The sequence below is a fragment of the Palaemon carinicauda genome, chromosome 9 (genome assembly GCF_036898095.1).
Source record: "Palaemon carinicauda isolate YSFRI2023 chromosome 9, ASM3689809v2, whole genome shotgun sequence".
Lineage (NCBI taxonomy): Eukaryota > Metazoa > Arthropoda > Malacostraca > Decapoda > Palaemonidae > Palaemon > Palaemon carinicauda.
In genome coordinates this window covers 72,875,227-72,897,626 of record NC_090733.1, presented here as the reverse complement: position 1 = coordinate 72,897,626, position 22,400 = coordinate 72,875,227, and the positions used below count along the sequence as shown (strand labels likewise).

The window sequence follows — 22,400 nt, the reverse complement described above, 5'->3', positions numbered from 1 at the left end:
TGTTTATTGGTAAATGAACCTCTTCACTTATTATACACAAATCATTTACCAGCAATACAGTGACAAAAGCATCAGGAATATTGTACAGTACTTCCCTTCCACTTGTAATACAATTTGTAATAGTGACTTGTCTACATTTATACTGTAAGATATTGGTGATCAAGGATTTGAAGTTTTCCAATGAAAATAATTAGGGTGATTTACATTGGATTTGAAGTTATATTGACAAATGCAACAATGTTATAAATTATTATAATTTGTAATGTTACATAGCTATGATATAGAGTGTATCATGTATATGATATAGAGTATATCATGTATAAAGGTTGGAACATAGTCACACTTCTGTTGAAATTGGAAATTCAATTTTGAATTGTTCAATTTAAAATTATGAAAGTTGTGCTCACATTAATCTAGCTACTAAATGTTAAGGAAAAATGAATGCATATGATTATAAGTATACATAATTAATAGAAATAAATCGAGCTCTGATTCCTAGAGCCCCATAGATCAATTTTTCATTTTACAAAATATCATTTCAATACTTGACCAATGCTCATTACCTTTATGCTTCTCAACAAAACCAATGACAGAATTTTCACAAAATTTATCATTTTGATACTTACCTGGGTGTCACTGGGCTAATATGTTTTCTCTCTCTCCTATATCCTTTCCCTACTGATGGCTAGTTGGTGTTAGACTGCCCTCTATCGTTTAAGAAATTCGGCTCCTCCTAGTGCATTATATTATGTAATTCGTGGAAGACCTCTACAGCTCCTACCCTTTTTTTTTTAAATCACTAAAAATGGAGAGTGGGGTGAAAAATAAATGACTCGTAGGTAAGAATTGGAATAATAAATCTTATTATCAAAATTCTGTTTATTTCAATGATACAAACCTGTGAGTCTATATACTGTACTGATGAGAAATTGAAAATACCAACCAACTTTAAAAATCAAACAAATATATATTTTTACTTTTCTCTGCTTGACCATATGTACAGAAGAGTAATTCTCAAGTGTTATACTAAAATTTCAGCCTACAGTACCAAAATGTTATTTTTATTATAAAATAAATTTTTGAACATACTTACCTGGTAGTTATATATATAACTTAGTCTCTGACGTCACGGCAGAGAATTCAAAACTCGCGCCAATCGCCGATTGGATAGCCAGGTGTACTACCTGCGCACCCTAGCGAGGTACCTCGGAACCATCCCCTGTTCCCTCATATTTTCCATGCCTCTAGTCTCTAGAGGGGAGGAGGGAGGGATTTTAATTATATATAACTACCAGGTAAGTATGTTCAAAAATGTATTTTATAATAAAAATAACATTTTCAAACATAAGACTTACCTGGTAGTTATATATATAGCTGATTAACACCTTTGGTGGAGGGTTAGAGACAGCCAATATAGATGGAATTTTTTACTTAGAGAGTTAATAAACAAACTTAAGGGTTCGTACCTGATAAGGAAGCTGACTTAAATGAATATGAGATCCAGTGATCCACCCAGGGGGCTGAAGACCTCTAGGAGCTGTCAAACCGGTCTAAAAACCTCTGTGACAGGACCTCTTCCAATACCCTTGTTCCGGGCGCTCTCAAGGAACAAAGTGACCACCTGACTAAAATCAATGATTGTGGGAGACTGTCGTAATCTCCACAAACAACCACAAAAATATAAAAGTTCCAAGAGAAGAAAAAGGTATTGGGATTATGGGAACATAGTGGTGGATCCTTGCCCCGCTACTGCACTCGCTGTTACGAATGGTCCCAGAGTATAGCAGTCCTCATAAAGAGTCTGGACACTTTTCAAATAGTGTGGAGTGAACACAGATTTACTCCTCCAAAAGGTTGTGTCCATAATGCTCTGCTACAATCTATTCTGCTTGAAGGCCACTGAAGTCGTTACAGCACTAACTTCATGCATCTTTACCTTTAAAAACTTGAGGCCAGTCTCACTGTAATGCGTATGAGCCTCTCTTATAAGAGTCTGCTGAAGAATGAAAGGACATTCTTGATATCTGTAACGAGGGCTTCTTGCTCGAGCACCAAAGAGCTTTCGACTTGCCTCGCAACTCTTACATTCTGCCCAGATAGAGCTTCAGGGCTCTTACTGGACACAGGACTCTCTCCAACTCCTCGCCAACCACCTCCGAAAGATTCGGAAACTCAAAAGCCTTGGGTCAAGGTTGAGAAGAGCGGTCATTCTTGGCGAGGAAGCCTAACTGCAATGAGCAGATAGTTTCGATGTTTCAAACGATTTGAGAAGTACCTGTAGGACTTTATCATTTGAAAAGTCCAAGATACTGTGTCTGACTACAGTCGCTAACAGACTCCTGTATCCCTTGATGGAAAAGGATGAACAAATGAGCTTCCTTCGAAGGTACAACAGGGAGTCAATCTGAGCTGTAAAGATACTGGGAAAAAAGAGAGTTGACTCTGTACCATTCTCTAAAACCTCCCACTTGGATTGATAAATCCTGATGGTAAAAGTCCTTATTGCCTTGTAAAAGCCCTAGCTGCCTCCTTCGAAAAATCTCTAGCTCCTGTGAGTTTTCGATAGACTGAAGGTAGTTAGATGAAGAGCTAGGAGACTTGAAAGGTACCTTTCCAAGAGAGGTTGTCCGAGTAATCTACTCTAAAGGAAGGCTTCTAGGAGAGTCCATCATCCATTCCAGTATCTCTGTGAACCATCCTCTTGAGTTGAGGTTGAATTGGAGAGGACGAAGAAAAATCGCACCAGGACAGTAGCCTCTACCTTCTGACTGGCCGGGAAACGAACCATGGTCCAGGAAAACTAGGATGAACAGTGACATATTAATGGTCACAAAGAAAGATTCAGCCTTCCCAGGGAAACCCTCCCCCCCCCCCCCAAGAGGAGAGGTTTCCCAACAAACTCATCCACTTCCTCGCAGAACACTTGTGTATCTTTAGAAAAGATTGCAGTTTCAAGACGGCTTGCTCCGTTCTAAGAGGAGACGTAAAACCCCGAAAAAACTTGACTCTGAATCACCCTCCTTAAATACTGTAAAGTATCTTTTGTGATGGTGTCAGAAGATCTAACGGAAGTAGTGACGTTGTGTTTATCAGGATACAGCTCTTTAAGGTCCTGACTTCTGGCGTCAAGGAAACCCAGATCACCGCCTATGTCGCCGCGTTGTTCTAAGGCTAGACACTCGATAAAAACTTTCGTGATCAAAGAGATCGGAACTAAGGCGTCCTTGATCTCGACATTCGATTCGACTAGTGTCATTACGAAGTCTGAGGTTCTCATGTTCAATGTCATGCCTCATGCTAGATCTTCGACGTCGAGCGTCCTGAAAGATGTGGCGCCGAACGTCCTGTAAGACGATCGGCCGAGAGGTTAACATAGCAAGACGCCGAACGTCCTGTAAGATCTGGCGCTGAGCGTCCTGGTGTCAGAAGAGACTCGTCTTGTTGATAGGAAGACCCAATTCTTCTGATAGGCTCAACGTTATCTGAAAATCCTTCATGAAGATTGTAAGAAGGAGCTCTGAGAAGCCAATCGTCCAGATACAGGGAGGCTCTGATGTCTCTTGAGTGCAGTATTCTGCTACATTTAGCAAAAGTTTCATGAACATTAGAGGGGCGGAGCCGAGACCAAAACACACAGATTCTACTCCCTTTCCTCCTTGTAAACAAACCTCAGATAAAGCTTGATTGCATAGCCTGCCTCTTAGACTCCTCTCTAGATCTGGGAGAGAGATCTATTGGAGCTAAAACTAAAGGAGGTTTCCCTAAAAAAGGAAAATGTAATCCTCCTTCAGAAGATGTACTGACCAAAGGTCTGCTCCCCTCTTCTCCCAAGATTGCCAGAAGTTGTGTAGTCTGGCTCTACTGCCTGAAGGCGAAAGCAGTCAGACTCTGCTTCGCCCTGTGACCATGCTGACATGAGTCTTTTTATAGTTCATGATTTCGATGTCTCCATGGAGAACTTTGACTTCTGAACGAAGGCATTGAGAGCAGTTACATCCTGGACCGGACAAAAGCCTCCCTCTCCCAAAAGAGACATATTTGATGTTGCAAAGTCTGTTTGGCAGAAAGGTCTTATCGGAGTAACTAACAAAGGAGGTTTCACTAGGAAAAAGATTTCGCATCCATCCTTTAGTAATAGCACGGACCAAAGGTCTGCTCCTCTCCTCTCCCAGGCTCACCAGAAGTAGTCAAGTCTGGCTCCTACTGTTGTCTGTGCGGTTTAGAGAAAAAGTATGCAGAAACTTTCTTGCTGATTAAGACACCAAAACCTGTGTCTTTGACCAACTCTTGAGGGAGAAGAGAGAAAGAAAAAAGGGGTGGCCTCAATTCTGACTTCTGATGTAAAGTTATCCTGCCTCATTGCCTGTATTCCTTAAGAGACTCAGCGATCCACCCAGGGGGCTTTAAAAATCTCTGTGGGGCTGCCACAAGGTCCTTGACCTTAACGTGGCTAGACCTCCACCCTTGCTATCCTGGCCTTCCTGATAAGGAAGCTGGCTTCATAGGTTTATATGCCTCATTTACCTGCATTCCTTGACTCAGCAATCCACCCAGGGGGCTGTAAAAGTCTCTGTGGGGTTGCCACAAGGTCCTCGACCTTAACGTGGCTAGACCTCCACCCTATATGACATATCTGTTTTTGACGTTAATAGTTTACATAGAACATATCTGTTTTGACGTTGTCACTGTTTTAAGAATGAATTATTGTTAATTTATTCTCATCATTTATTTATCGCCTTATTTCCTTTTCTCACTGGGCTATTTTTTTCCCTATTGGAGCCCTTGGGCTTAAAGCATCTTGCTTTTCCAACTAGGGTTGTAGGTTGGCTAGAAATAATAATAATAATAATATCGTACCAGATACAAGATCTAGAGGCCAGTTTATACAGAGGAAAAAAGAAAGCTATCTTTCCTTGGTCCTTCTGAGACTCCAACCAGTCTCCCATCATCCTTAAAGCTCCATTGATGACCACGTGTAAATTCAGAGGGTGGCGAACATGGAGCAACAAGCACAAAATAATTTGGAAACTATTCATTAAAAACTTTCATGAGTTTCTAAATCAATTGAAGGACGAAAGTACTTTGGATCTTCTCCCTCTGATAATCTCAAATAATTCAACAGGAGAAAAGTGATCACCAATGTCTTCCTCTGACAAAGATCTTGTAAGACCTGGCGCCAATCGTCCTGAAAGACGAGGCGCAGAGCGTCCTGAACGGCGAGGTGCCGATCGTCCTGAAAGACGTGGCGCCGATCGTCCTGAAAGACGTGGCATCGATCGTCCTCTAAGACGTGGCGCCGATCGTCCTGAAAGACGAGGCGCCGATCGTCCTGAAAGACGTGGCGCCGATCGTCCTGAAAGACGTGGCGCCGAGCGTCCTGAAAGACTTAGCGCCGAGCGTTAAAGCAAAATGATCGTCATTACGCCGCTCGGCACGTTCGGTTCAATAACTTTGGAATAAAATGTGTTTTGTATTTAAGAAAGCTTAGTGGATTTGTATTTTATGAAACATAGTCATATTTGTTATACCTGTATTTATATATATATATCCCTCTGTGCCCATATAGGAAAAAAAAAATGCTTTGACTCGTTATTATCTTATTTCCAGGTATTGACAGCTGCATAATCAAGGTATTGACAGCAGCCCCCTACACTCAGTAGGGAGTGTAAGGGAGAGAGAATTTAGAATATTGCCTGTTACCAGTCTGTACAGTACTAGTCTGTGATGCTGCTCTGTATCCATAAAACTTGCCTTGTAATTAGAAGTAAGCCTACTGTGTTGCTATTTGAGAGTGTGTCATAAACATTAATAGTTAACAGGAGCTATTGAAATGGCATATTTGGTCGGAGGCCCAAGGAGTGAATTCATATGTTAGGTAGAGAATGACTGTGTTCGAGTATTGTTTTAGTGGGCCCGCAGAGACCTGCACGGCATTATAAGCGGCCGTACTGTTCAGAATTTAGGACTGTTCAAGTGACTTTGCAGCCCGATGGTGGACGGAAGATTGATGAGGACAGTATTGATTTAGGGAAAATTATTGTGGTACTGAATTTTTCACCGTTATATGTTCCTTATAGATGGTTCAATAGATAGTAAGTGTTCAAGTTTATTACTGGTCATTACCGATGTTATAAAACTATAGTATTGAGGGGTTCTCCTTTAAGCTTAGTTCTGAAGAAATGTTTCTTTTTTTGTTTTAGAGGCTATGTTGAGAATCCTAATATTTTTATGTATTTCAAATCCTCAGGTTCTGCAGTCATGGTTTTGTTAGGATTTTGAAGTTCCGTTTTGTAACTATGTAGTGATATATCTTGCATGTAGCTTGGTATTTTTTCTCTTACTTGTACAATATGCAAAAGGGATGCTAATTTTTCCTTTAATTGATTATTCTAATTGATATAATATTATTCCTAAGTTTTTTCAAATAAATATGACAAACTCGGAGATAATTTGTATTTTTCCTAACCATATAAACCTTAGCTATTTACATAGGGTTTACTTTCGGCGTAGCTGAAATGACGAGCCATTATAATTTTAACGAGGGTTAATTACCCCCGCGCTAGTTAGCAAGGGGGTAGGGGAGTGGTAGCTAGCTACCCCTCCACCCCTCACTCACCGGTGAACTGCTTCACTTCACTTAGAGGTAGGACTTGCCTTGGGGGACAGGGCTGGCGGGCAAATATGTGTAAATAGCTAAGGTTTGTATGGTTAGGAAAAATACAAATTATCTCCGAATTTGTCATTTGTTCCGTAACCGAAATACAAACCACACTACTTACATAGGGTGACTTACCCTTAGGCAGGGTGGAAAGTCCCCAGCCTTACTGGCTTTGGCCTACCCGGGGACTCAGAATCCGAGTGAGCAGCACTCGAGAAAAAGAGTCCCTGCACCTCGCAAGTTTCTTGCTACGCAAGAAACGTGCGGCCTACATAAGCTTGTGTGTGGAGGGAAGAAGTGTGACCTGTCCTAGGAAGTTGACCTGAAGTCCTTTAGCTGGAATTCTAGGCTAGGACGTTCCCTATACCACCTCGTCAGGGTATGGGGGACGCGACAGTATTAACTTAATACTAGGAACACAAGGAAGCATGGTTTACCTGCAGAGGTTTGAGGTCAGCTAGGCAGAGAACCCAGGATGCTGCTTTCCCCAAGAGAGGGGAGGATGAAGAAAGAAGTAAGGGCCAGACATACTTCTTTCATCCCTGCAGTCTAAAACCGGGTAACAATGCCCTCAACCTTCTGCTACCTGTCCATTAAGGAGCCTGAGGTTAGACCAGCTGTTGTGTAGCCACCACAGGGCCGATAGAAACATATCGAGGCTCCTGTGGGTCACGTCCTGCAGGTAGTGGGCTGTGAAGGTCGTTAGATGCTTCCAGACTCCAGCTTGTAGCACCTGCGTCACAGAGTAGTTCCTTTTGAAGGCCAGGGACGTTGCGATGCCTCTAACATTGTGTGCTCTAAGGCGACGTGATGGAGGAGGATCTGGATTCAGGGCGTGATAGATGACCCTTTGAATCCAGGCTGAAAAGGCATTCTTGATGACCCTCCTCTCCGTCCTCCCTGTGCTCCCAAACAGGGCTTGCACGTGAGGACGAACTGCACCTGTTCTTTAAGATAACCCCTCCGACTCCTTACTGGGCATAGTAGGAGAAGGTCTGGGTCATCTGTTACAGAACGGAGACTCGAAATCCTGAAGGAGTCGAACCGAACGTCCGGGACTCCAAGATTTTGAGTCTAGTAACCAACTCAGGGACGAACCTGAACGTTACCTCCACCTATCCTCTTGAATGGGCGACGTCGTACGAGAGACCATGAAGTTCGCTGACACGCTTGGCCAAGGCCAGAGCGAGCAGGAGCACCGTCTTCCAAGACAGGTGACGATCAGAAGCCTGGTGTAATGGTTTGCAAGGAGATCTCTTAAGAGCCCTAAGAGCCCGAACCATGTTCCATGAAGGAGGTCTCACTTCCGACTGGGGGCAGGTACGTTCGTAGTTTCTTATGAGCGAAGAAAGATCCAGCGAGGGGGAAATGTCTATTCCTTTCAGCCTGAAGGCCAGGCTTAAGGCTGAGCGATAGGTTTCTACCGCTGAGAGCGAAAGGCGCATTTCCTCCCGCCGATATACAATAACTCCGCTATTTCTGGAATAGTGGCATCAAGGGGAGAGGTATCTCTCCCACAACACCAACCACAGAAGACTCTTCACTTCGCCTGGTAGACCCCTGCGGATGACTTTCGCAGGTGTCGAGACATCCGCTCCGCAACTTGTTGCGGAACGCCTCTCTCTGCGAGGAGATGCTGGATGGTCTCCAGGCGTGAGGCCGAAGCGATGCTACGGCTTGTGGTAGATGTAGCAGTGTGGTTGTTTGAGTGGCTCGTGTCGTGGGGGAAGCTCTCTCAGGAGTTCCGTCAGGAGATGCAGAAGTACCGGGAACCACTCTGCATGATGCCGCAGCGGAGCTGTCAGAGTCATCGACAGGTTGAACGATAGTCTGGTCTTGTTGAGCCCCCTTCTCAACAGACAGAACGGTGAGAAGACGTAAACGTCGATGTTGTCCCACCGTTGTAGGAAGGTATCTTGCCAGAGTGCCTTGGGGTCTGGGACTGGGAGTAGTACAGCGGCAGCTTGAAATTCAAGGCTGTCGCAAACAGGTCCACAAGGTCAGGACTTGTTGGCTACCAGGGGGGGCCGAAGACCACTCGGTACTCTCTATCTGTGAGGCCCTGCTCAGACTGTCGGAGAGCACATTCCTTTGCCCGGAATGAAGCGAGCCGATAGGGTATTGAGTGGACTTCGGTTCATCTCAGTATCTCTACTGCAAGATGAGAAAGCTGATATGAAAAGGTACCTCCCTGCTTGTTGAAAAAAGCCACTACCGTGGAGTTGTCGTTCACGGAGAGACTTGCCAGGGTCTGTTGGAAGTGTTGAAGGGCCAGAATACAGCCTTCATTCCTAGCAGATTGATGTGGAGGTACCCTTCTGTTTCTGACCATAGGCCTGATTCAGAATGTGCCCCCCCCCGGCCCCGCACCCTTGTTTTGACGAGTCCAAGAACAGCATCAAATGCGGGGGAAGGACGAGAAGATCCATTCCCTTGCAAAGGTTTCCATAGGTCAACTACCACTGCAGGTCCATACGTTCCGCAAGTTCCAAAGGGACCAGAATGTCCAGGGAATCGTTGTCTTGATTCCACCGGGACTTGGGCCGACGATGCAGGGATCTCATTCTGAGGCGGCCATTGGAACTAGCCTGGCCAAGGAGGAAAGGTGACCTAGGAGGCGTAACCAAGATTGGGCTGGAAGCTCTCCTCGTCTGAGGAAAGGTTCTGCAACTCTCCTCAGCCTTGCTATCCTGTCATCTGATGGGAAGGCTTGGAGATTGGACTCTAATATCATGCCTAGATATCCCAGTTGTTGAGATGGAAGCAGAGAAGACTTCTCGAGAATTACCATGATCTCTAGATCTTGGCAAAGTCCCAGAAGCTTGTCTCGGTGTCGAAGAAGGGTCGATTCCGAGATTGCCTGGGTTAGCCAGTCATCCACAAAGCGAAGTAGACGGACGCCGCTCCTGTGGGGCCATGAAGATAACAGGGTGAACATTCTGGTGGACACCTGCGGTGCTGTGGAGAGATCGAAACACAGCACCTTGAACTGGTATAACTTATTGTCTAGGCTGAATTTCAAGTACTTCCTGGAAGATGGATGGATTGGGATCTGGAAGCACTCGTCCTTCAGATCCAGTGTGCACATGAAGTCTTGTGGTCTCACTACAAGCCTGATTGACTCTGCTGTTCCATGCTGAACGAAGTTCGTTCAACAAACTTGTTTAGGGCTGAGAGGTCGAGACAGGTCTCCAGCCTTCAGATGCTTTCTTACAAGAAAGAGTCGACTGAAGAAGACAGGGGGGAGCCGTCGATGACCTTTTGGAGAGCATACTTCTAGAGCATGGTCTCGATTCCTGCCCGAAGGGCTAGCCCCTTTGCCGAACCCATGGCATAGGAGCTCAGCGACGCTGGATTCGCTGTCAGTGGAGGTAGAGATGAAAAGAACGGGACGTGATATCCTTGGCTGATCACGGATATCGTGCAGGAATCGGCCCCCGAGTAGTTGCCACCTGAGCGCGTAACCTTAGGCATCCCCCCACTGGGGACCATGCAGGGGGGTTGCCAATCCTAGCGTTTGCGGCCTCGGCTGCTCCCTCAGGATTATTGCCTCTCCAGGAGGACTTCCCGCCCTTCTTGTCTCTGACAGGAGGGGGCTGCTGTTTAGACACCTCGTCTTAGCTGTCGGGGCAGGTTCCGATGTCCTAGGCTGACGAGGCTGTTGTTGTCGAGGCGCTGGAGGCTTGTAGGGTCTGGATGTAAGCGCCTTTGGAGGAGTGAATCGTTATTCGACTTTCTCCATCTCTCAGCTGTCCGTTCCCCGTCCTTGGGCTCAAAACAAGGTCTTTCCAAGGGTGGAAGAGTGTATGAGCTTGCCGACATCCATGATTGGGACCTCCGAGAGGAACCTCTCGGTCACTGCATCTCAATGCTTCAACATCAAGTTTGCCCACAAGTTCGAAACTTGGTGAGCCGGGAAACGATGGTGCTCGTGCCCGAGAGAAGGAAAGTTTCCATGACCTTCCTGGAGCTCTCCTTGGACAAATACTCGGATCGCAACGGGATGCCCAGAGATCCAAGCCAGACGACCAGCCACGAAGTGGCCCGCATGGCACACTTTGCGGCTTTCTCTTGGCTTAAGATCTCCGAAGACGAGAATGTCACCTGCCGGGCGGAGAATTTCTCGAGAGAAAAACTCCCTGGTAAGCCCCTTCCACGGAATGGTGGAGAGGAAGGGCTAAACCAGGTTCCCCCATTATCTCGAAGTACCTCCTCTGCTGACGGCTGACAGACGCAGTGTCAGCGACTCCCGCTGGGGGGAAGGGAATCGAACGATCCTGAGGAGTAGAGATGATGGGGCCTGCCTGAAAAGAAGGAGAAGAATGTTGCCCAGACTTCTCTGAAGATTCTTCCTGCTCTTGCACGTGCCATGCTCTGCGATTACGGGGTGAAGATCGTGATCTGGAAGTACACGCTCCAGAAGACTCGCCAGGTTGCCCGTGTAGCGAAAACCCGACAGGAATCGCGGTCGAAATTGCCCTGGCGCTCGCGCAATGGAAAATCGTTGGTTCGCGTGCGGGCGAACGTGGGTGCGCCCGCACGCAGGCACGTGGGCGCGCAGGCGAAAGTGCGCGTGGGCGCGCAGGTAAGGGCGAGCACGGTTGTAAGGGCGAGCGCTGGCGGTCGGGAGACCGATGGCGCGTAGGCGAGCGATGGCGCGTTGGCGAGCGATGTCGCGTTGGCGAGCGATGGCGCTTTAGTGAGCGATGGCGCGTTTTGACGAGCGATGGCTCACTGGCGGGAATCGCGCTGGCGGTCGCGCGATGGAAAACCGTTGGTTCGCGCACGGGCAAACATGGGTGCGCATGTGAGCGGGCGCGCGGTCGTAAGGGCGAGCGCAGGCGGCCGGGAGACCGATGGCGCGTCTTGGCGAGCAATGGTTCATAGGTGGGCGAAGGAGCGTTGGCAAGCGATGGCGCGTTGGCGAGCGGTGCGCGTAGCGACCGATCGCGTACAGGAGAGTTAACGCGTGAGCGCGTAGGAAACCTACGACGATTGAAGCGTTGGCGCGTTGAAAACACTTGCGCGCAGGCGAAGAATCTCGCGGGCGCGTAGGAGATCGCTGGCGCGTAAGGAGAGCCCAGGGATGCCTGTGAGCACCCATGCGCTAGCTTAGGTGTCTCCTGGGCGGTGCGGTGAAGTGGAAGCGCGCTGGCGCGTTGGCGCGCTGGAACTGGAACCGTGTGTGGGCGCGCTAGGTGCGAAATTTCAGAAGGGCGCTGCGAGTCCATAAGAACCTGTGAGCGCCTGCGCGCTAGCGTAGGAACTTCTTGAACTCGCGACGAGGCAGGAACCAGGAGATCGTAGGATCGTAGTTGCGTGGCCAGAAGATATGCGCGGCCAGACGATATCAGCGAGGGTGCAGAACCAGAGCGATCCTCGGCGAGGAGGCCAAGGAATAAACTCCCTGCCTGCGCCCAAATCCAAAGATCGTGGGAGCGTGGGCGAATGTTGGCGCGTATTGCGCACATCAGGAAAGGGGGCGCAGATGCGCGCTGGCAAGCAGGTGATCATGGAGTTCAGTGGAGAAATAATCTCCCTGCTTGCACCCAGATCCGGAGATCGTGGGTGCGAGGGTGAACGTTGGCGCGCATTGCGCACATCAAAAAAGGGCGATCAGATGGGCGCCGGCGAGCAGGCGGTCGTGGGCGTTTAGGAGACCGTAGGTGCACATGGCGCGTATCCGCACAGAAGGTCTAAGAAGAGTTGGCGATCAGGAAGAGTGTTGATTCAGCAGAAGTCTGGTCCACAGTAGGAGGGCATTTGCGAACTACTGCGTGCGAGCGCGCAGGAGAACGAGGTTGCACAGGTAAAAACCTGGCACAAAAGGGACTTACTCACATTGTGAGATAAGCCCTTTGCCCCGAAGGGACCGGTGCCCGTTTGGAAAACGGGGTGGAGTGGCGCCCACTGCGCTTCTGCGTCCAGGATCGGAGAAGGAAGACAAGATCTGGCAGGTGTCGGAGATCGCGAACGAACTGCCGACAGGTCTAGCGAAGCAACTGCAACGGTCTGTTCTCGTCAAGGAGGATCCTCTGCGGCTGAAGATGAAGACGACCACGGACAGGAGCATCATCATCAGTCCTCCGAAGAGGGGTCTCTGTTAGTGAACTCCCCCGAGGAGGAGAGACACTCGCAGGAGAGACCGTTGGACTCAGCTGCCCCCTCAAAGGATGTTCGAAGGGGGAAACTGAGCCTTCAGCAACAACAGCAGGGGAGTCCTCCAAAGAGGAGTCTCTAGGAGTGTCCTCTCTCGTGAACGAGAGAGGTGAACACTTCGTAGAAGAGACAGGAAAAACTGATGAAGGCGCCCTTTAGGGCTGTTGGATCAGCAAGCTGACCATAAAGAGCAACCCTCCGAAGAGGAGCTCCTGCAGCTGCTCAGCCCCTTGAGCGTAGCTGCAAGTGCGACCGCTCAGCACCAAGAGCATAATCGCACGAGCTCAATGGTCCAGCCTTGCAACCGCTAAGCCCCTTGAGCATGGTTACAAAAGCGGTCGCTCAGCACCAAGAGCATAACCGCCCGAGGACCAGAAATTATTAAGGTAAGAGAAGTGGCCCCCCTGAAGGGGAAAAAACTCATACCTGGGAAGGGAACCTCCCTCGGAAGGGAAGTTACCCACCCATGGAGGCGAACCTCCTGAGCGTTCTAAATGAACTAAGGAGCTGACAGTTGTCACGGAAGAACTTCTAGGAGAAGGGAACACGCCCATGACGAAGTCGTAAAGGAGGCGGCAACAGCAGACTCACCAGGCCCTAACAGAACAGCTCTGCTTCGTTGGCACATTAGGCAAAAGAAAAACTAGATAGTTAACTGTGAAAATAAAACAATTACCGTATATTTCCGCGTATAAGGCGACCTTTATATAAGACGAGGTACAAAATTAGAGCTAATTTTTATGAATTTATCTCATATCGGTAATATAAGACGACTGCTCAATCATAAAACCATCTGTGGATTGCCTAGGCTAGCTTTTGCAACACCAGGTATCTTATGAAATATAAGTTATGTAGAGATGATGATATTACTTACTGTATCCTTATAAATTAAAAATAAATAAAATAACAAAGCAAATCCTTTATTGTTTTCCTAGAACACACGTCACCTAGCCTGCATTGTTTTGTTTACGCTTATCCGCTGCTCACGTACGAAATGCCCGTTCCTCCTCTTTTTTCTTCTTCTTCTTTTATGTTCTTTGATGTTCTTTGCGAGTTTGTTATAAAAGTATGGAATAATGTAAAGGTGGAAAATGTCATAAAATAATTTTTAAAATGTGTGATCTATAATGCCATGGATGGCAGTGAAGACGATTTATTGTACGAATGCGACGACGAAGCCGAAGTCGACTCACCGGAACCGGACTGGAATCCTTACGATGATGGCGTATATGATAAATCTCATATGTTCAAACAGCTTTTTGGAACAGACAGTCATAACTGTGAGGAGTTTCATGGGTTTTAGATATATACATGTCGCAGGTTTGATGTTTAATATTGATTGGAAATAAAGTTTTACAATTTTTTAAGTTTTAAATGCAATACTTTGATGTACCGTAATTTTTATTGAGAAATAAAGGTTGTACCGTTTGTAATGCAAAATTGTTATTTACAGCTAAAAATGACAATTTTTAAATAAATAAATATCATGATATCCTATATGTTATTACTATCGTAATTAACACTAGCATTAAAATTACTTGAAGGTTAGCGAGAGAAAATGTTGCTAACAACGCAACCAATACTCGATGTTTACATTTTCTCAGTTGTGCGCGTATAGTTAAAAGTTGGAATTATTCCTCGAATTTATCATCTATGCCATTTTTGTAGATATGCCAATAATATATATGGTAAAAATGGTTTTTATTACTTTTATTATACATTTACATATTAATGTAAATCATTTCATGTGTGTCGGTGGTCATCGCACCTCAACCTAGGCTAGCCTACTGATAAACCTGACAGAATTCAAGGTGTGATTTTTATAACGATAGTATAAGACGACCCCCCCATTTTTAATGGTTAAATTTTGGAATATAGGGTCATCTTATACGCGGAAATATACGGTAGTTAACATTTATTCCCCCTGGAGAACTCCGAAGAGGAACCCCTGAGGGAAAAGAACATAAGAATTACGCACCAGGAATGCGCCCTCCTCCCCCACTGACACTCACGGGAAGGGGGGGGGAGGCTGAGAACTGTAACAAAACAGAATTATAACAATTATAATTATGTAATTAATCTAAGAATGTTCACTAATAGTAAGAAAGAATGAACCCCGAAGGGAAGCGTTCTACACAGAGCTGAAAAGTTAACAAATACAATTAGATTTAATTAAAAATAATTGAGACAAAATAAACAGAGTAGCAACTCAACCCGCAGCGGGAAGGAAGCTACCGTAATACGTAGTAGAAATAAAAGGGTGAACGACCTCAAGGAGAGAGAGAGAGACCGTAGTCAAACTAAACTCCCATGTTCCCTACGCTGATAGACCAAGTTCCCCGTAGGGAAGGAGGAACAGCGGAGAAACAGATTAATAAATAAAGTCCAGCGATGACGATTCCCCACGGCGCCCGCCGAAGGGAGACCGAAGGACCAAGGGAGAGATCGCGACCCATGAAAAGTCACCGTGGTGGCCTGGAACCACTTCGGAGAAGTTGTCGTACAAATGAGTGGACTTCCTACACACACATACACACAGCACAAACACTGAAAAGGAAACTTACTGTATTTCTATACTCAAATATATACATAAACAAAAGAATGTTTACATATATATTATGTATAAAAAAAGTAAGTAATTAAGTAAGACAAAACATTAATGGCTGCCAAGCGAGGATGGGACAGAGACGTCTGTTCATCGTCCGAGCCAAAAGTGAAGTGAAGCAGTTCACTGGTGTGTGAGGGGGGGAGGGGTAGCTAGCTACCACTCCCCTACCCCCTTGCTAACTAGCGCGGGGGTAATTAACCCTCGTTAAAATTCTAATGGCTCGTCATTTCAGCTACGCCGAAAGTAAACCCTATGTAAATACAGTAGCGTGGTTTGTATTTCGGTTACGGAACAAATTTTTTGTTTTTATGAATACAGCATCTCATTTCAGTTCCTTACACCAATGTGCCTCCCTTCTCAGCTAATGTTTTTTTCCAAGTTTTTTTTAATTATGATATTCCCTTTCACGTGATGTTCTTATACTTTTACTTATGATCAGCAAGCTAAAGGCAGGAGAAGCAAAGGGTAAGTCAGGATCTAGCTGGGTCCCCTTGCCCATTATAAATCCAGGGGTGGTGCCCAGTGCTTTGAACTGTTACTTAGGTTTTTGGGTATTCCACCGTTGTATGTTTGTTGTGTAGTGAACGTCGGGTTGTGGTCAACATTCGGATACTAGGCAGTTTGGGTGCTACCTTTGGCCACTACAACTTACGATCAGAGGGTTCTCGTGGCCGACTGGCGCTCTGGGACAAAAACCGTGTCTATGTTGGTTCGTAAGCATTGTTATCAGCGAATACTGTATCTATGACTTATAGTATTGCTATTATCAGCAAATGTGATGCAATGCAAGACTCTAACAGCAGTGTTAGTAGCTTAACGTCCAACGCTCTTTGCTTTCCCATGGCAAGGGCAAGCGTTCTTGGGAACGTCAACAAAAACGCTCTGATCGTGAGCTAACGCCTCTCGTTTCCTTTCGCCGATCGACGTTCCTTCTCCCATGGGCTGGGGAGCTTGGAAGAGGTCTAAGACTAGGAAAACGACGTCCACTGTGCTCAATAAATTCACTGCCCTAGTTTAGCACTGAAACTTGCACTTTTAAACTCTTACACAAAAGACCATAATTAGTCCTGCCCGTTGTGAGAGAACTTGCTCTTCTGCCACGGGCTTGAATAAGAATACAATATTGTCTCTAGTACTTGCTATATAAATTGTAACAAAATATTTTTTATAAAATATTAAACTGATATTTTCATGTAAAATGATATTTCATAATAAAATAAACTTTCAAACATACTTACCCGGTGGTCACATAAAAATAACCACCAGGCAAGTCATGTTTAAAAATAAATGTTGATCACACTCACCCGGTAGTTATATATAACCACCGGTAAAATTAAATGTTATAAATACCTACCCGGTAGTTACATACAACCACCATGAAAGTTATATGTTATATGATTAAAATGAACAGATACTGTATAGGAATAACATATGAATATATGTAATCAACCCTTAATTCCTAAGGGTTCCCAAAAATAGTGATTTGTTATGATTAAAAAGAACAGATATAGCAATAACGTATATATATAAATGTAAACAACCCTTAAATCTTAAGGGTTTCCAAAAATAGTGATTTGCTACACTTTACAATTGGAACATATATATGAATATGCTAGTTCTATTTAATCCTTGAAAATAGATCGATGATTTAAAGAACAAATACTAAATGGACAAATATTTTCGTAAAAATTTTTACATTAAAAGTTAAAAATTTATTGTAAGATAGAATTCCTTTTCATTCTTTACAAGAAAAAGCAAATAAAAGAATTTTGCAAGTCATACAATATATGTACTATGTAGATTACATCACACGACTGTGATGTCATAGAGTTGGCGGAACGTATCTCCGCCATCATGTTTTAAAAAAGTAGGTTCGTTTTTACAGTAGGGGGGAAAAACTCCCAATCCTACCTCTTTCAAGATACGAACAAAATTAAAACACTAACACTCAATAAAAATAAAACCCAACCAGCGAAGGCTAAAAGTAAATTGTACATCACCAAGATAACTGTAATACACAGGTTACAGCGAGAGAAAAATCCAACGATATTACCGCTATGCCGGCAGAGAAAATATGAGGGAACGGGATGGTTCCGAAGTACCTCACTAGGGTACGCAGGTAGTACACCTGGCTATCCAATCGGCGATTGGCGCGAGTTTTGAATTCTCTGCCGTGACGTCAGAGACTAAGCTATATATATAACTACCAGGTAAGTCTTACGTTTGAAAAACTCCTTAACATGTCATCATGAAGTTTCTAGACAACCCTAACATAAAACTGCACATATAAAAACTATCTCTAACTATAAAATTATACATGGAAAAAAATTACTTCAATTAATACATGGCCCACCAATACTACAGGGCCAAAAAGGGCCAACAATCAATTAACCAAGCCTTGTTCAAATAATGTTTGGAAAAAATTATTTGGTATTCCACTAAGCTCAAGATAATACAGGTGTCCCTTATGTTTCAAGAAAAATTAAAAGGTAGCAACACCCCTTACATCATGAGCTCTAACTTTTAGGTGTTCAATTCACTCTGCACTCAGCTTTGCGTAAGCTTTCTTGACTCGGACTTTATCAAGGGAGGATATAACTATAACTTGGCAAACTTGATTAAATAAATCACTTTTAGCCAAACTAGCTGGCTCAGAAAGACCCTTCAGTTCATTAACTCATTTAAGTGAAACCAAAAACAATAATGTCTGGCCAGTACTCTCTCAATGGTTCAGGACCTATAAATACTGTAAAACTATACTGTATCAAAATTCCAACGAACAGAGAGAATTACTGTATACAAGAAGATTCTCAACTTCTCAGTAAGAAAGACCTGAAAAAGTCTACATTGACATTGCAGCCAATAAATCTATCCCAATATGTTTCAGAGTTGTATTAAGCACTGACCTGCACTAATCAATAGCTGAAATACAATTTCTTAACATAAAAATATGAAAAAAAAAGGAACTGACAATAATTCTGTACTGGATTTGACTACTAAAAGGCCCCCTTTAAGGAAAAATAAATAAAAAAAACCATATATTCGATGCAAGTTATTAGAATAAATTCAGATTTAAACTAAAATGGACACAACGAAGGCTGTGTAAACAGCTTTTCTCAGAGAATACCGTGGATTGTCTCTAAATCCTGTGGGGGTTTAGGTATTACTTGCCATTAAAATTGATTGAGAAGATTTTTTTCTGCTAGGTAATCTTTTTGGCCTTTGACAGTAGAGGCCACAAGTCTGTGAGCCACTCCCTGGGAAGAAAAGGAATCTATTAAGGTCATATTAGATAAAAGAAAGCTTGTTGAATACAAACTAGCAAAAGCATCTTTAAAACACTGGGGCTAATAGGCGCAGAACCTTTAAAGTGGTAATGTAATTGGTGTCTGGCTACAGAGTTTATCAAAATGCAAATGGGGGACGCATGGTAAACTTAAAAGCACCTGGGAAGGCATTCAAGCGAGTGATGGAACATTAAGAAACGACAAAATTGCAAGTAATATGAGAAATTTAGAGGGACTTTGTATTTTTCCTAACGATACAAACCTTAGCTATTTAATAGAGGTATTACTTTCGGTGAAGCTGAAAGGACAAACCATTAAAATTTAGCGAGGGATAACTACACACACCTGTGATTAAGCTCACTTTGCTTGAAGGTAAGACTTCAAGGGGGGACAGGGTTGGCGGGAAAGTATGTTTAAATAGCTAAGGTTTGTATCGTTAGGAAAAATATAAATTACCTCCGAATTTGTCATTTGTTCCGTAACTGGAATACAAACCTATTCTATTTGATAGGGGGTGACACCCATTAGGAGGGTAGATGTCCCTGCCAATCTGGCTTTTTGGCCTTACCCGAGGTACTCCCTATTTTGCAGAGATTAGAGCGACAATAAGGAGACCCTAACACCTCGCTAAATCTGCTAAGCACGGTCTGCGGCCTACGCAAGCTGTGTGCTGAGAAACTAGCAATGTGACTGTCAAGGTAAAGATTATTCTGAGACTTGCAGGGAATAGCCGAGGAGACCGGGGCATTCCCAATACCACCTCACCAGGGTATACGGGAGCAACAGTATTGGGACAATACTAGGAGACACTAGGGAGCAATGGTTTGCCTGCAGACATTTGAGGTCAGCTTGTAAAAAGGACCCAGGATGGTGATTTTCCCAAGAGAGGGGAGGATGAAGAAAGGGAACGAGCCAGACTTTCCCTTTCATTCACTCGGACTAAAACCCAGTTAACCAACGCCCTCATCCTTCTGCTACTTGTCCATTGAGGAGCTTGAGGTATTAAACCAGCTGTTGTGCATCCATCACAGGACCGATAAAAAACGTATCGAGATTCCTGTGTGTCACGCATTGCAGGTAGTGGGCAGTGAAGGTAGTTTGGCACTTTTCACATGCCCATTTGCAATAACTGCATCACAGAGTAATTCTTCTTGCCGGCCAGAGACGTAGCTATGCCCAATATTGTGGGCTCTGGGACATGCTGGAGGACGATCAGGATTCAGAGTAAGGTCAGTGACCTTGCACATCCATGCGGAGATTGTGTTTCCTGTGATCCTCTTGCTTCTTCCCCGTGCTGACAATCAATGAGGGCGCTCTGGGCCGAGGTGCTTCTGATCTCTTTAGGTAGCGCCTCAAACATCTTACTGGGCATAGTAGCAGATGAATGGGTCGACAGTTACAGGGCGGAGACTCATTATCTGGAAGGAGTCGAATCTAGGATCTGAAACCTGGATTCTGAGTCAAGGCAACAAGTTCAGGGACGAGGCTGAAGCTTACCTCTACCCATCCTCTTGAATGGGCCATCAGACAATAGACCATGAAGTTCGCTAACTCGTTTGGCTGAGGCCAAGGCTAGTAGGAACACTGTCTTCCAGGTTAGAAGGCAAAGTGTTGCCGGTTGTAATGGTACGTACGGGAATCCTTCAAGGGACCAAAGAACTAAAACCACGTGCCATGGGGGAGGTCTCACTTTTGACTGAGGACAGGTAAGTTCACTACTACGTATGAAGATGGAAGTTCTAAAAATAAGGAAACACCCATTACTTTTACTTAAAGGCGAGACTCAAGGTTGAACGATAGCCTTTAACCGTTGAAACCAAAAGATGCATTTTCTCCCTCAATACACAAGAAACATTGCAATAGCTGGAATAGTGGTATTGAATGGATTGAGACCCCTTCCGCGGCGTCAACCATAGAAAACCTTCCACTTTGCCTGATAGAATGAAGTTGATAACTTTCGCAGCCATCCAGGTATCCCCTTCATGACTTGTTGCGAAAAACCTCTCCTCGTTAACTGAGGAAAAAGTAACAAATTATGTTACAAAACTCTCTTAGGAGAAGCACCTAGTCTACAGACGGGAAAGGTGTCTACCAAGAGAACAGACACATTATAAGGAATGCGCACTCCCTACCCCGGCCGAAATTGACGGGAGAAGGAGAGCGGCAGCGTAAAACTGTAACAAAACAGAATTACAATTAATTCAGCCGAGAAAAAAACTACTATACTCCAGAGAACAACAGATATGAAGCGGAAAGATAAATTACGAGTTATAATTTTACTCATTAATGCAGAAAAACATTTAGAAGCGTATCCCAACCCGCGAACGGGAAAGGTGTTACCCCGCGGAGTATACGGCCGGCCGCCCACGAGTGAGTGGTCGCATTCCCTTCCCCCAGAAGATTCTTCTAAGAACACGAAGAAGGGAAGGCGGCGATAACAGATGGACGGAGGAGTATCCCAACGATGACGACTTCCCTGCGGCAGCGGCCGGAGCACGGAGGGCCATCAGTTAAAGGGAAGACCAATGGCCAAGGAAGAAAGGTTAGAAGGGAAGGTTCTCAGTCCTTGAGAAACTGCCGTACTACGCTGTCACACACGTAACACCTGAAAAGAAACTTACAAACATATATATATAAATATACATACTACATACATACGTACATACATATATACAGTGATACCTCGGTAGTCGAACGACTCTATACTCGAACAATTCGGAGTTCGACCAAAATTTTCGAGAAATTTTTGCTGCGGTGCTCGACCAAAAATTCGGTACTCGACCAGCCGAACACGTGACGACCGCATGGGCTTTGTGATGATCGCGCCATCTCGGCCACATCCATCCCTGTATGCCATCGAACCGCTGCTCAAAGGTATGTTCACTACAGTACAGAAAATGGTTTAAAATTGTTTTATTTTAGTACAGTAAATGGTTTAAAATTGTTTTATAGGATTTTCTGACCAATTTCATACACATTTAGATAATTATTGTTGTTTAGGTACACGTTTTATTAATATTTTGGGCCTGTTCGAGTGCTTGGGAACGGAATAGAATATATACCATTATTTCTTATGGGGAAAAAAAATTCGGTACTCGAACAAATCGGAGGTCGAACACGGATCTCGAACGGATTATGGTCGAGTACCGAGGTATCACTGTACACACATACACACATATATATATATATATATATATATATATATATATATATATATATATATATGCCCCCTGTGGTCGCGGGGGCATAAAAACAAGAATAGCCCCAACGTTATCCCTGCATGTCGTAAGAGGCGACTAACCTAATAGGTACGGGACGAGGGGGCTAGGAACCTCCTCTCCTGTATCTACATCCTGTGAGACATCGACAAAGAGATGGAGCTGGGGGGAGAGTGACTGCTCCCCGCACTCTAGTTTTGGGGTGTTTGAATGTGCGTGGATGTAGTACGATAGAGAGTAAAAGATGTGAAATTGGAAGTATGTTTAGGAATAGAAGGATGGATGTATTGGCCTTGTGTGAGACGAAGATAAAAGGAAACGGTGAAGTGATGTTTGGTGAAATGTCTGGTAGTGTGTCTGGGATTGAAAGGAGAAGAGCGAGAGAGGGTGTGGCTTTATTGCTGAGTGAATGGATGACAGGTAAAGTAGTGGAATGGAAGAAGATATCATCTAGGTTAATGTGGGTAAGG

At 44.6% G+C, this 22,400-nt stretch overlaps 1 protein-coding gene across 6 annotated transcripts in view; it reads right to left on the bottom strand.

Moving 5' to 3' along the window:
* LOC137646994 (uncharacterized) overlaps positions 1–22,400 on the bottom strand; it is a 175,330-nt gene that overhangs the window by 123,551 nt on the left and 29,379 nt on the right. The window contains exons 2-3 of one of the 6 annotated variants that reach the window (XM_068380082.1): positions 18,597–18,682; positions 627–799 (exon numbers count right to left, since the gene is read on the bottom strand). The exons of 3 other annotated variants lie outside the window; for them this stretch is intronic. The gene's annotated coding sequence lies outside the window, so the exon portion shown is untranslated. The remainder of the gene's footprint in view (positions 1–626; positions 800–18,596; positions 18,683–22,400) is intronic. 2 more of the 6 variants (XM_068380080.1, XM_068380083.1) reach the window with 2 other exon arrangements.